At 37.2% G+C, this 14,713-nt stretch overlaps 1 protein-coding gene across 3 annotated transcripts in view; it reads left to right on the forward strand.

The window, feature by feature from the left end:
• LOC106083980 (adenylate kinase isoenzyme 1) overlaps positions 1–14,713 on the forward strand; it is a 49,673-nt gene that overhangs the window by 26,543 nt on the left and 8,417 nt on the right. The window lies entirely within an intron of this gene.

Genomic DNA, 14,713 nt, shown 5'->3' on the forward strand with positions numbered 1-14,713 from the left:
CCGTTCACGCTGGGCAAATATGCACCATTTCGTACTTTTTAGTACCTAAACCAGCCTTAGCCCGTGCCTGACCCAAAACCAACATTCGAGTAAAATTTCATGATTCTAGCTTTGGCCGTTTGGGCTGGGCAATGATCAGTCAGTCCGCCAGTCAAGCTGCTCTTTTATATACAGTGGCACAGGAAAGTTTACATACCCCCATCAAAAAAGGGTTTTACAAAACGAAGTTCTTGACGAAAAAAATGTTCCCCCAAATATCGAATGTTGCTAAATTTGTTCACCATGGTCAACACTGTTATAATTAGTAAAAAAAACTTATAAGTTATATCATATCCTCATTATGTTACTGTCAGTTTTACTAAGTTGCCATTTGCGAAAAGGTATGTAGACTTATCTGTTACACTGTAGATAGATAGCTTGCCATAAGTGGCGCATTATTACCCGAATTCACAGAAATTTGGAACAGTGAGTTGTATTGACCCCCTCGACAATCTTGCGAAATATGATCCCGATCGCACTTTATATAGACCGATCTCCCGCTATAGGGGATTTAGCGAGAGTTTGCATAAAAATGCGGGCTCTACTAATAACCTAGTGCTTTCATTCCCATTTGGAATTTTTCAGCCCCCAGATCGTGACCCTGAAATTGTTCCATAGTGTTACAAAGGTGAGATTTTTCCGATATCTCAGTATAATTAATGGAAAACATTTTCCATATATTGCGTTTCTGTTACATTTTAGACCCATAAACAATTCACACGGTCTTCATTATTAATACCATAAATGAATTGGTTTGTTGTTGATTTTTGCCACCTACATGCCTATAGATGTTGCTAACAATGAAAATTTATCAATTTGCCATATACGCAAATAAATACTTCACTGATAATCATCATAATAAAGTAAACGGTGTGAATGTATCTTCGATTTTGGTTTCGAATATTTTGTATTTGTTTTTCATTTACAAAATTTCAAATGTTTTTACCCCTGTCCATGCATTAACAATTTTGAGTTGGCCCTCAAATTCTTAAGAGGCCAAATATCAATCGGAATGAATTTTTAATATAACGGAAACAACAACAAAACATATAACGCAAAATCGATGGAAATGTAAATATAAAATGTTAAAAAAAAACAAGTAAGAGCGTGCTAAGTTCGGTCGGGACGAATCTTATATACCCTCCACCATTGATTGCATTTATCGAGTTCTATGCGCAATATTCTATGTTTAAGACAAACATAGAATATTGAATAAGAACTGTTATGCTATTGGAGCTATATACCATAAATGAATGCTGAACATTGAAGAAGTCATTGTGTAATATTTCAGTTCATTCGGATAAGAATTGCGCCTTGTAGGGGCTCAAGAAGTAAAGTCGGGAGATAGGTTTATATGGGAGCTGTATCAAGCTATTGATCGATTGAGATCATATTAGACACGTGTGTCAAGGGTCATGAGAGAAGCCGTTGTACAAAATTTCAGCCAAATCAGATGAGAATTGCGCCCTCTAGAGGTTCAAGAAGTCAAAATCCAAGATCAGTTTATATGACAGCTATACCAGATTATCGACCGATTTGAATCATACTTAGCACAGTCGTTGAAAGTGTTACCAAAACACTACATGCAAATTTTCAATAAAATCGGATAAGAATTGCGCCCTCTAGAGGCTCAAGCAGTCAAGATCCAAGATCGGTTTATATGGCAGCTATATCAAAACATGAACCGATTAACACCATACTTAGCGTAGTTATTGGAAGTGATAACAAAACACTACGTGCAAAACTTCAATAAAATCGGATAAGAATTGCGCCCTCTAGAGGCTCAAGCAGTCAAGATCCAAGATCGGTTTATATGGCAGCTATATCAAAACATGGACCGATTAACACCATACTTAGCGTAGTTGTTGGAAGTGTTAACAAAACATTACGTGCAAAATTTCAATAAAATCGGATAAGAATTGCGCCCTCTAGAGGCTCAAGAAGTCAAGACCCAAGATCGGTTTATATGACAGCTTTATCAAAACATTTATCAATGTGAACCATACTTAGCGTAGTTATTGGAAGTGCTACCAAAACACTATATGCAAAATTTCAATTGAATCGGACGAGAATTGCGCCCTCTAGAGGCTCAAGAAGTCAAGACCCAAGATCGGTTTATATGGCAGCTATATCAAAACATGAACCGATTAAAACCATACCTAGCGTAGTTGTTGGAAGTGCTACAAAAACACTACGTGCAAAATTTCAATAAAATCGGACGAGAGTTGCGCCCTCTAGAGGCTCAAAAAGTCAAGGCCCAAGATCGGTTTATATGACAGCTATATCAGGTTCTATACCGATTTAATCCATACTTAGCACAGTTATTGGAAGTCACAACAAACACCTCATGCAAAATTTCATCAAAATCGGATGAGAATTGCGTGCTCTATTGGTTCAAGAAGTCAAGATCCAAGATCGGTTTATATGACAGCTATACTAGATTATGAACCGATTTGAATCAGACGGACGGACGGACATGGCTAGATCGACTTGAAATGACATGACGATCAAGAATATATATACTTTATGGGGTCTTGGACGCATATTTCGAGGTGTTACAAACAGAATAACGAAATTAGTATACCCCCATCCTATGGTGGAGGGTATAAAAACTTATTTTTGCAACACAGAAGCCTCTGCAGTCAAATGTTTCAGCAGACAAATGGATGGATAAACATGCTACATATTTATGAGTATCTTTGGAATGTTGTTGTCTTTATAATTAGAGAGCAAAGACGTTAAAAAAACGAACGCAATAGAAAAATGTTTTTGTGTAGAAAATGAATGTCGGTCTGTGGATGGCCAAGAATCACATGTCGTTCGGTTGGAAAGCGGAAATTAGTTGCCTGACAGCGTTTCTTGTCTTTTTTTATTTTAATTTTTTTCACCTCTTCATTGTGTTTGGTTTTTGCTGCTGTTGTTGCTTGAAGGTCAAGCCATTTGGCAATGTTTAACTTGACAAAAGGTGTGGGAAAATATTCAAATTTTCCTTAAACAAAATGAAAATAGAAAGTTTTTCTTTATTCCGTGAACCAGAACGATTTTTTTCTGAGTGCGAAAAATATTTTAATTCAAAGTTTTCTTCTTGTTTTTTTTTTGGATTTGAATGTTGTTTTCCATAAAGTTAATATTACTGGTTTGTATGCATGGAATTGAAGTTTTCACTTTGCTGAATTGCCTTAATGTTTGAAAATATTACAGAATTTAATTTTGTTAGAAATAGAATAACAAGTAAGAGCGTGCTAAGTTCGGCCGGGCCGAATTTTATACACCAACATTGGGAAAGGGATCCGCAGATTTTACAACAGAGCACACGTCACAAAAAAGGGGAAGTTTACTGAGATGTCTACTACACACGGCTCAAGCAATACACTAAGATTGCCAGAGTGGTAAAACGTGCATGCTGGAAGCTTGTCTGCGAATAGGTCGCCAAGATAAAAAGTGTATCTCACAAACCCATGTCCAAACTGAAACGTTAGTAGACGACATGGGAGTGAGTGCAGAGACAACGGATGACATGTTAAGGCTTTTGATAAAAACGCATTTTCCACATGATACGACGGGACTTTTGGAGACACCAGACTCTTGGTATAATGAGGTTGATCGAAGGTTTATCATAACAGAATTTATGGTCAAGGAAGCCTTGAGGAGCTTCAAACCATTTAAGTCACCCGGACCTGGTGGAATATGTCCTCACTCAGCCACTATTTTCACAGCGTGCCTAGAACGTGCATATTCTCCGAAGGCCTGGCCCAAAGGCCTACAGACCTATAAGCCTTACGTTCTTGCTACTCAAAACCATGGAACGTATGGTAAATACCATGATAAAGAGTAGAACATTAGAGAATAACAAGTAAAAGAGTGGTAAGTTCGGCCGGGCCGAATTGTATATACCCTTCACCATGGATCGCATTTGTCATGTTTTTTTGCCGAAATATCTCTTTATAGACAAACAAATGATAATGAATAAAAATTGCCATGCTAGTGGAGCTATTTCTGGTTATCGACCGATTTGGACCATAATCGAATTGAATGTTGGAGACCATAGTAGAAGTCGTTGTGCAAAATTTTACTCAAAATGGATAAGAATTGAACCCTATAGTGACTCAAGAAGTAAAATCAGGAGATCGGTTACTATGGGAGCTATACCAGTTTATGTACCATAAGAAATCGTTGAACAAAATTTTTGCCGTATCAGATAAGAATTGCGCCCTTCAGAGGCTTAAAAAGGAGATCGGGTTACCTTGCAACTATATCAAGTTTTGAATCACTTGGACCCATAAAGTGGTTAGATTAGGTTAAAAAGAGGGTGCAGATATTAATCCACCCCATGACACTATGGACATACACCTAAGCCAATAATCGGCTTGTTGTGCGCTCTAGAATCTATAAAGTAACCTCGAAAAAGAAAATTTCAAGTTAGGGATTCCGTGCTACTTACAAAATCCCAAATTGTCTTCAATACTACTCCTCTAAATTGTGTCATGTCTGGTAGTGTGTCTCCACCTAAGTGTGGGTATCTGTTAGACGCGAATGCCGGGCAATGACAAAGGAAATGCTCCAACGTCTCAACATCTTCCCCGCATGCCCTACACATGCTATTACTTGCCTATGTGTCCCGTTATGATACCAATAGCTATACTGGCCTCCTTCTTACTTCCTTTCAGTAATAGTCTCGTCTTCTCACGATCTGGATCCCCTCATAGGATTTTCGCCGTCCTACCGACCGTTTCGCTGTTCTGTTCCACAATGTTGCATGCGCATTGGTCGCCCGCTCCCTTAACTCGGTCTGCGTCGACCCGAAAGAATTCGGGTTAAACAAGATTATGGACGGCAGTCCTTTGGCCTTCGCCGCCAAATCGTTTGCCCTTTCATTTCCCCTTACTCCGTTATGGCCCCGCACCCAAACGATGCGGATTTTTGTCATCCTCAGAGAAGGCGTTAATCTCCTTTATACTCTGCAAGACAGTTCGTTACCTTACCCTCCTGGTTGTTATTGTCCTTATGGTCCGTAAAGATGTTCACATTCGACTTCCTCGCTTTAGCACCACACCACCACGCTTTGCGTAATCGCCCAAATCTCCGGCTGCAGGACCGTATTATGGTCAGGCAGTCTAAAACAGATTTCAGTCCCTGGGTTTTCAATGTAGACCCCCAGGCCCACTCTGTCCTCTAGCTTTGATTCATGCGTGTAACAAGATCTTTCAGATGGCAATACTAGGGTTCCGTCAATCCAAGACTGGCAGCAGTGCCTCGCACTCGACTTCAAGGTTCTTCTCAGATATACGATTGAAAACCTCTTCCCTTCCTTCCAGGCTTCCTATCGTCGCCTCGATAATACCGCGATGGTATGAGCTGCTCATATCCTCAATCCATTCTCCTATCTCCTTAGGTCTCATAGCCGCAGTGGCTGCCTCACACTTAATCTGTATGTCAATGGGTCGGATATCTTGAATAGTCTTCAGTGCCTTAGAGGGCGTGGTCCTCATCGCTCCGCCTATGCCAAGACAATATGTTCCATAGCAGTCCACCAAACTACTGAGGCGTAAGTAAGTATTGGTCTAATCACGCTCATGTAGAGCCAGTGGACTATCCTCGGTTGGAAGTTATAACAAAACACCTCATATCAAATTTGAGGCAAATCACAAAAGAATGGTCTCATCTAGAGGCTCAAGAAGTCTAAATGCAAGATCGGTTTATATGACAGCTATATCAAAACATGGACCGATATGACCCATTTACCATCCCAACCGACCTTCCCCAATAGGAAGTATTTGTGCAAAATTTCGAGCGCCTAGTTTTATCTCTTCGAAAGTTAGCAGACGTATGGTTGGACATGGCTCAATCGACATAGAGTATCAAGACGATGAAGAATATATAGACTTTATTGGGTCTCAGAGGAACATTTTGAGGTGTTACAAACGGAATGATGATATTGGTATACGCTCATCCTATGGTGGAGAGTTCCAAAATGTGCCAATTTCGGCTCGGCCGAATCTTGGGAACCCATCCCCATGTATTGTACTAAAAATTAACAAAAACGTAAATTTCTGTCAATTTAGCCAAAAATGGAAGATTTGGGAGCCGTAGAGGACTAATCGGTAGATGGGTTTATGTAGGAGCTATATTAGTTCATTGATCGATTTTGACCATACTTACCATGCACGTTGGAAGTCATAGCAGAACACTACATGCATAATTTCAGCAAAATCGAATAACAATTGTGGCTTCCAAGGACTTAAGATATCAAATCTGCAGATCATTTGCAATCCTCCTACATTCATGAAAAGTATGTGTGCAACAATTTCAAGCATCTAACTTTTTGCGTTCGAGCGCTATCATGATTTCGACAGACGGACGGACAGGACTATATATACTTTATAGGGTCGCAGATCAATATTCCTATCCAGCGGCAGAAAACAGTAGCCCTTCTCTAAAATACTAATGAAAGTTGACCTTACATAAAGCTCATACATTATAGAAGGCCTAAAAGACAGCATTTTGTCAGCCAATAATGATGCCACTAGTCACTAGAGCTGGACCCCCATTGAAAGGCTTAGGATCACTTCCTGATTCGATTTTGCTATGTCCGTATATCGATATCACGATAGCGTTCGAACAAATGAAGAATTCGCTTGAAATTTTTTCACCTATACTTCTTATCAATATAGATCGTTAGAGATCGCAAATGTGCCATATCGGCTTAAATTTGCATATAGGCCCCATATAAACCGATCCTCATTTTTGAGATTTTGAGCCCCTAGAGGCCTCAATTTTCATCCGATTTGACACAAGTACTTCGGTTTTGACTTCCAACATCTGTGCTGTGTATGATCCGAATCGGTCTAAATACATATATAGACCCCACATTGGCCTAATTCCGGATTTGACTTTTTTAAGCACCTAGAAGCCTAAATTTCCACCTCATTTGCGAAATATATAAACCGATCCGCGAATTTGACTTCTTGAGCGCTTAGAAGCCTCAATTTTCACCTGATTTGGCTGGCATTTGGCACAACGACTTCTATTAAGACTTCCAGCCTCTGTGCCAAGTATGATCTGAATCGTTCCATAATATACTGATATAAGCTTCCTTAAATATCGATACCCCGATATGACTTCTTGACACCATAGAAGCCGCAATCAACTGCCGATGTGATTGTTGCAAAATAATGCAAATACGAAATGAATTAATAAAGGTAAATTTCATGGAAATCGGTTCAGATTTAGATATAGATGCCATATATATATCGCCCGATTTTAACTTCTTGAGTTACAGCATTCGCATTTATTGACCAATCTTGCAAAAACGCTTTGTACAACGCTTTACTCGACAACTACCACAATATCTAAGAAAATTTCTCGAAATCCGTTCAGATTTAGGTAAAGCTCCCATGTATTTGTTCGTCCGATTTTGAGAAATATTACAATAAAGTGCTCATTTGTCAACCGATTCTCTCGAAATTTGGCAGGAAGGATTTTCTTATGACTCTCGTAGAAATCGGGTCAGATTTAGATATAGCTCCCATATATATGTTCTTCCGATTTTGAGAATCGACCACTGCCACAGTATTGGAAAAGTTTACTCAAAATCGGTTCAGATTTAGGCATAGCTCCCATATATATATTCGTACGATTTTGAGAAATATTGCAATAAAGTGCTCATTTGTCAACCGATTCTCTCGAAATGTGGCAGGAAAGATTTTCTTATCACTCTCGACATTACTGGTGAATTTCATAGAAATCGGGCAAGACTTAGATATAGCTGTCATATATGTATATCACCCGATTTTCACTTCTAGAGCCACTACAAGCTCATTGTTATGACCAATCTTGCCAAAATTTTGCACAACGCTTTTTTCGACGACTAGCACATTAATTGAGAAGTTTACTCGAAATCCGTTCAGATTTAGATATAGCTCCCATATATATATTCTACAGATTTTGGGTAATTTGCAATAATTTTGTCATTTGTGAGCGGTACTTATTACAGTTTGAACATATTTGCCCGAAGTTTGATACGAATTGTTTAATAAACCATCTGAAAACATCCGGCGAGATCCATCGAAATGGATTCAGAATTAGATATAGCTCCCGTTTTGTACCTTTAGGGTAGGTTTGGGGTATTATATAGTCGGCACCGCCCGACTTTTGCCTTTCCATACTGGTTTGTTTAATAAAATTGTTTCGTTTATAATGCCAAATGCTAAGTTTTATAATAAGTATAATTGCTTTTTTACATTTACGATACATTTATTCTACATTTACGGTACATTTAGCAGAGTATAACCAGACCTTAAGGTCGTTTATTCTTTGGGAAAATTATATACAAATTTTAATATTTCAATTATTATTGATTGACTTTAATCAAATTTTAAAATTTTTATTTTCTTTCTAACTTTTCCTAAATTCCTCCATCACATAAACACAAGTCTTCAATTCATGATATAAGTGTTTATAATATATGTGCTAATTACTTCAAAAGTTATTTCAAAATTTGGAAAATTGTTTTTAAGTTATTGACTGTCCTAATGGCCTGTTCAAAATGCCTAAAAAGCAATTCATTTGTGTGCAAGTTGTTGTTCAGTCTTTATTTCCGCATACAATGAATTAATTTTAATTGGAGTGTGCATTTCGAAATGTATTTGTTAATTTACAACCTCGTGTTACAATTTAAACAAAAAAACAAAAAAACAAAAAAAAAATAATTACTGTACATTTTGTTTATAACATTGCAAGTTTGTAAAGAGCCTGTTTTGATCTTTAACTTAATTTTCGGCCTGGCTGCTTGTAAGGTAGTTGAGTATGAGAATTATTGCTTGCGAATGAGAAATTTCAAATTGAAGTCTTTTAAGTGAGCGTTATTTATTGTCTTGTGTTCAGGGAAACATATTTGACCGATATTTGGTAAGCTGCTTAGGTGGCGTATAATTGATGTGATCTTAATGACATCACACATACGCTCAGGTGGACAAACTATTTTCATTGCCTATTTATTATACCCACCACCGAATAATGCGGGTATATTCATTTTGTCATTCCGTTTGCAACACATCGAAATATCCATTTCCGACCTTATAAAGTAGATATATTCTTGATCAGCGTACACATCTAAGACGATCTAGCCATGTCCGTCCGTCTGTCTGTTGAAATCACGCTTCAGTCTTTAAAAATTGAGATAATGAGCTGAAACTTTGCACAAATTTTTTTTGTCCATAAGCAGGTTAAGTTTGAAGATGGGCTATATTGGACTATATCTTGATATAGCCCCCATATCGACCGATCCGCCGATTTAGGATCTTAGGCCCATAAAAGCCACATTTATTATCCGATTTTGGTGAAATTTGGGACAGTGAGTTGTATTAGGCCAGTCGACATCCCACTTCAATTTGGCCCAGATCGGTTCCGATGCAGATATAGCTACCATATAGACCGATCTCTCGAATTAAGGTCTTGACCCCATAAAAGGCGCATTTATTATCCGATTTTGGTGGAATTTGGGACAGTGAGTTGTATTAGGCCAGTCGACATCCCACTTCAATTTGGCCCAGATCGGTCCAGATTTGGATATAGCTGCCATATAGACCGATCTCTTGATTTAAGGTTTTGGGCCCGTAAAAGGCGCATTTATTGACCGATTTTGACAAAATTTGGGACAGGGAGTTGCGTTCAACAGCCCTTTTCAATTTGACCTTGATCGGTTCATATTTGGATATAGCTGCCATATAGACCGATCTCTCGATTAAAGGTTTTAGACCCATAAAAGCCACATTTATTATCAGATTTTGGTGAAATTTGGGACAGGGAGTTGTTAGTTAGGCTTCTCAACAGCCCTCTATAATTTGGCTCAGATCGGTTAAGATTTGGATATAGCTGCCATATACACCGATCTATCGATTTAACGGCTTGGCCCCATAAAAAACACATTTATAATCCGATTTCGCTGAAATTTGAAATAGTGACTTATGTTAGGCTTTTCAACATCTGTATCGTAATATGGTTCAGATCGGTCTATATTTGGATATGGCTAGCAAAAATACCAATATTTTGTTCTACAAAATTGGAAAAATACTTGTACTTATTAGACCTCTCAATATCCGTGTCGAATTTGATCCAAATCGTACCATATTTCGATAAAGCTGCTATGGGGGCATAAATTATCCATTTTTTACCGGATTATGACGAAAGGTGGTTTACATATAAACCCGAGGTGTCGGGTATCCAAAGCTCGGCCCGACCGAACTTAACGCCTTTTTACTTGTTTTAGTATTTTTTTCCGTTATTCTTTCTTCGCAACCTTGAAGGTTATATGGCACATAAGCAAATACACATTTTTGTATGCAATCTGTTTTTTTTTTCATATTACTCAACCATAATATTAATAGACATCATTCGTTAGAATGAGAACCATGACAATGATTAAATGGATTTTATTATTCAAGACAAGATGTCTATATTTCCACATGTATTATTAGTTGAACATTTATGAGCAATTAATGACAAGTATATTATACTCAAGTTTAGTTTGCAACAAAAGAAAATTAACAGATCAGGGGTATAGTTGTGAAGGTTAGATGTGCTGTAGGGGGAATACAGGCTGCTTGTCATTTTGACTTTTTGTGTTTATTTATTTATTTTTTTTCTTTTTATTTACCTCACATGCCCTTTCTCATTGTACCAGCACTTTTGTTTTTGAGTGTAAATGTTAGACAATAAAGAAAAATGTACGCTACAAATATATATTCAAATAATGTTGTATTTCCCCCTCTGTTTTTTTTTCGTGGGCACGTTGATATTGAAATTTACTCATGAAGAACCACTTGCCACAAACAAATTTTCACACAACACATGAAAAAAAATAAAAATAAAGAAAATGTTTGGCATTTTGCCGTTGAAGATATTCGCCTCCTATAACATTTCACGGCGAATACAAAAAGAGGAAATAAAAAGCACACACACACACACACTGACGTGTGTAGTTATACATATATGCATGTATACATACAAACATACAGCCAAGACTAGATTATAGGCAGCTACTAGTATCATGATGACAGAACTCAAAGAATATACTGCTTTATATATCTCATACAAATGAATATATGAACTTACATCTGTTTGCCAGCATTATATGTTACCTATGAATATGTATGTCAATATGTATGCACATTCAATAGTGACATAATTTTTTTACCCATACACTGCCTTCATATTAATATCAGATTTTCATGACTTATGACTAGAGTCAGGATTTTTATGCAAAATGCATATTTGATGCGATTGAAGTCAAATTTAGTATGTAGAACTAGCCAAATCGTGCCCATAAAAAGTGCATTACCGGATTGTGATGAAACTTGTCGATTTTGGGTCTTAAGCCTACAACAACAGCAGCCTTCATTTTCGATTTGCCTAAAATTTTAAACAGTAGGTGGCACTAGGGATCCGAGTATTTAGATATATCTGTCATATTCACCGATCTGCCAAGTTAGAGTCTTAATTTCGAAACAGCCCCCCGATATATAAATGTGAACCGAATAACCCATATCGGACTATATTTACATATAGCTCTTATGTAGACCGATCTGCCGATATATGGCCTTGTGTATAGAAGAGGCATTTATAAGCCGATTTCGCTGAAAGCTGAGACAGGGTGAAACACGAGGTCCCCTATATTCGTACCTAATATGGTTCAGATCGGACCATATTTAGGATGTTCCTGGACTAAACCCCATTTAAGGCGCATTTATCTGTTGATTTTTTTGAATTTTGAAACAGTGGATATATATTGAACAGTTGATATATAATAAACGAGCCTTTAGAGGGGTAAGTCTCGTCCGATTTGACTGATTTTTTTGCACGTAATATTCTGGTATCACTTTCAATAACTGTGTTAAGTATGATTCAAATCGGTTCATAATCTGGTATAGCTGTCATATAAACCGATCTTAGATCTTGACTTCTTGAGCCTCTTCCAATAACTGTTCTAAGAATGCCGCAAATCGGTACATAACCTGATATAGCTGTCATATAAACCGATCTGGGATCTTGACTTCCTGAGCAATTCTCATCCGATTTGGAAGAAATATTGTACAACGGCTTCCCTCATGACCTTCAACATACGTGTCCAATATGGTCTGAATCGATCAATAGCTTGATACAGCTCTCATATAAACCGATCTCCCAATTTGACTTCTTGACCCCCTGGAAGACCCCAATTTTTGTCCGATTTGGCAGAAATTTTGCACATAGTATTTTGTTATGACTTCCAACAACTGTGCCAAGTACGGTTGAAATCGGTCAAGAACCTGATGTTGCTCCCATATAAACCGATCTCCCGATTTGACTTCTCAAGCTCCTGGAAGCCTCAATTTTACGATTTGGCTGAAAATGTACACATAGTATTCTGTTATGACTCTCAACAACTGTGCCAAGTACAGTCCAAATCGGTCTATAACCAGATATAGTTCCCATATTTTAGCAGAATCTATGGTGGTGGGTTCTCAAGATTTGGCCCGGTCGAACTTAGCACGCTTTTACTTGTTTTTACTACCATTATTTTTATGGTTAGATGGTTCTTTTTGCCTTGCCTATGGATGTATTGTTGTTGTTGTTATATGTTGGCTTGCAACAACAAGTTTGCCCTTTGGGTCGTGGAGATTCAAAATAAATTGTTGCAGAAAAATTAACAATTTTCGTAGTTTTTTTCGACCAAAGTTGTTGTTTTTCAAAATTATGTTTATCTGTGTAGTACAACTAAAATTCCATTAGGAGATTGTGATCGTAAGAAGACGAGGCTAATGCTGAAAAGAAGTAAGAAGGAGATCAGTATGGCTGGCGGTATCATTACGAAATAGGTATCATAGGACTATGAGCACACTTATGCTGAATAGGAGCATTTCCTATGTCATCGCAGCTAAGAAATACCGGCACTTACCAGACATGAACCAACTTAGGGGCGTTGTATGGAGATTCACCATTAAGGAACAATTAGGGATTTTATGAAAAGCACGGAATTCCTGACTGAATTTTGTTTGAAGATACTTATTAGCATTTAGAGCGCAAAACTAGCCAATTACTGGTTTATGTTTATGTCCATTGTGGCATGGTGCGTATTAATAACCGTACCTTTTTTTTGGCCTAATTTAACCTAATATGAATGGAGGGACAGACGGACGGATAGACAGACAAACATACATAGAGCCATACACGAAGATATGCAAGAAGACAAACAGATGGACAGATATACAGATAGATAGACGGACGGACGGACAGGCATAGCTACACTGATAGAAAAATGTTTGCTGAAATAGCAAACACTGTATGCTGAATATTAGTAGTTAATTTTGCTGCTATTGCAGCAGTAATTCTGCTAGTACAGCAGTAGTAGTGAAATTTCAGAGTAGCAGGCTTACTGATAAAAAGTTGTTTGCTGAAAATGACTGCTGCTTAATTATGAAGGGGATGTTGGAAGAAAAAATAGAACACATACAGGGTGGCTGATGAAAGCCGCTACCAAAAAAAAATGTAATAACTTTTTTTCTATTTAATAATAATAATTTAATAATTAATTTAATTAATTAATTAATTAATTTAATTAATAATAATTTAATAATTAATTTAATAATTTAATTTAACATGAATAAAAGAAAAATGTATTCCATACACCGAAAAAAAAATGTAGCAATATTCATCATTGTAGCAATATTCATCAGCCACCCTGTATGTAAATGTGTGTCTCAGTGGATGTTTATAATCGCCACTGATACTTTCTATAACCTTTTTTCTTTAAATTTAGATATAAAGGGCCATGCCAGTCATGTGCACATTAGTAGAGCAATAATAAAAATGCGAGCTAGCTCAGCCACATTTCGAAATGTATTCCAATGGATGGATCAGGTAGCCTCTTACAATGATATTCCACAAACTAAAATCATCTCTTCCAAATCAATCAAAACAAGAAACAGGCAACCATAAAAAGTAGCATACAAAATTTCTTTCAGCAGACTTGTGTACTCAGTGCAGCAGATTTTGTTAGTTGAAATAGCAGTGAGAAATGTTTGCTAATACATCCGCCCTATGGTTGCTGAAACGGCAGTAATGTCTGCCCATTTCCCATTTTCAGCAGACAAAAACTGCTGTTTAAGCAAACATTTTTGCTGTTTTGAATAACAAATTTGGTTGTGTGTACATCGAACCAGGAAGTAAATATCATGTACTTTTAGGAATATAAACAGTTTGATTAAGCTATAAATACCCAGCTTCCTCCTGTCCTTTAGTGGAGTGTTCATGGGCAAAATTTGCATAAATACCATGTAGGATATTAAAAAAAAAACAAATTCTTCAATTTTTTTTACATTTTGTGAAAAGGTGCTCATTTTCAGCTATTTGCGGTGTTTTGTATTTGTATTGTACAATACAATATTAAACCATAACCGCCCTTTATGCTTCGATGCCAAGTCTGGCGATGCAACATTTTTCCAGTTGTAGTTTTCCCCTCACTGTTTGTATGTCAAACTTTTCTATAAAAGTGGGGTTTTCAGAGTCGTTGACCCAAAAGTCTTCGGCCAACATTTGTTAACGTGAAATATGTCTTCCCGCTATTTCTCAATTGGGTGTTCATGGAAATTTTTTTATTAAAATCACTAGCTCAAATGGAAAATCTCGTATTGTAATA

The sequence above is a fragment of the Stomoxys calcitrans genome, chromosome 1, assembly GCF_963082655.1.
Source record: "Stomoxys calcitrans chromosome 1, idStoCalc2.1, whole genome shotgun sequence".
NCBI lineage: Eukaryota > Metazoa > Arthropoda > Insecta > Diptera > Muscidae > Stomoxys > Stomoxys calcitrans.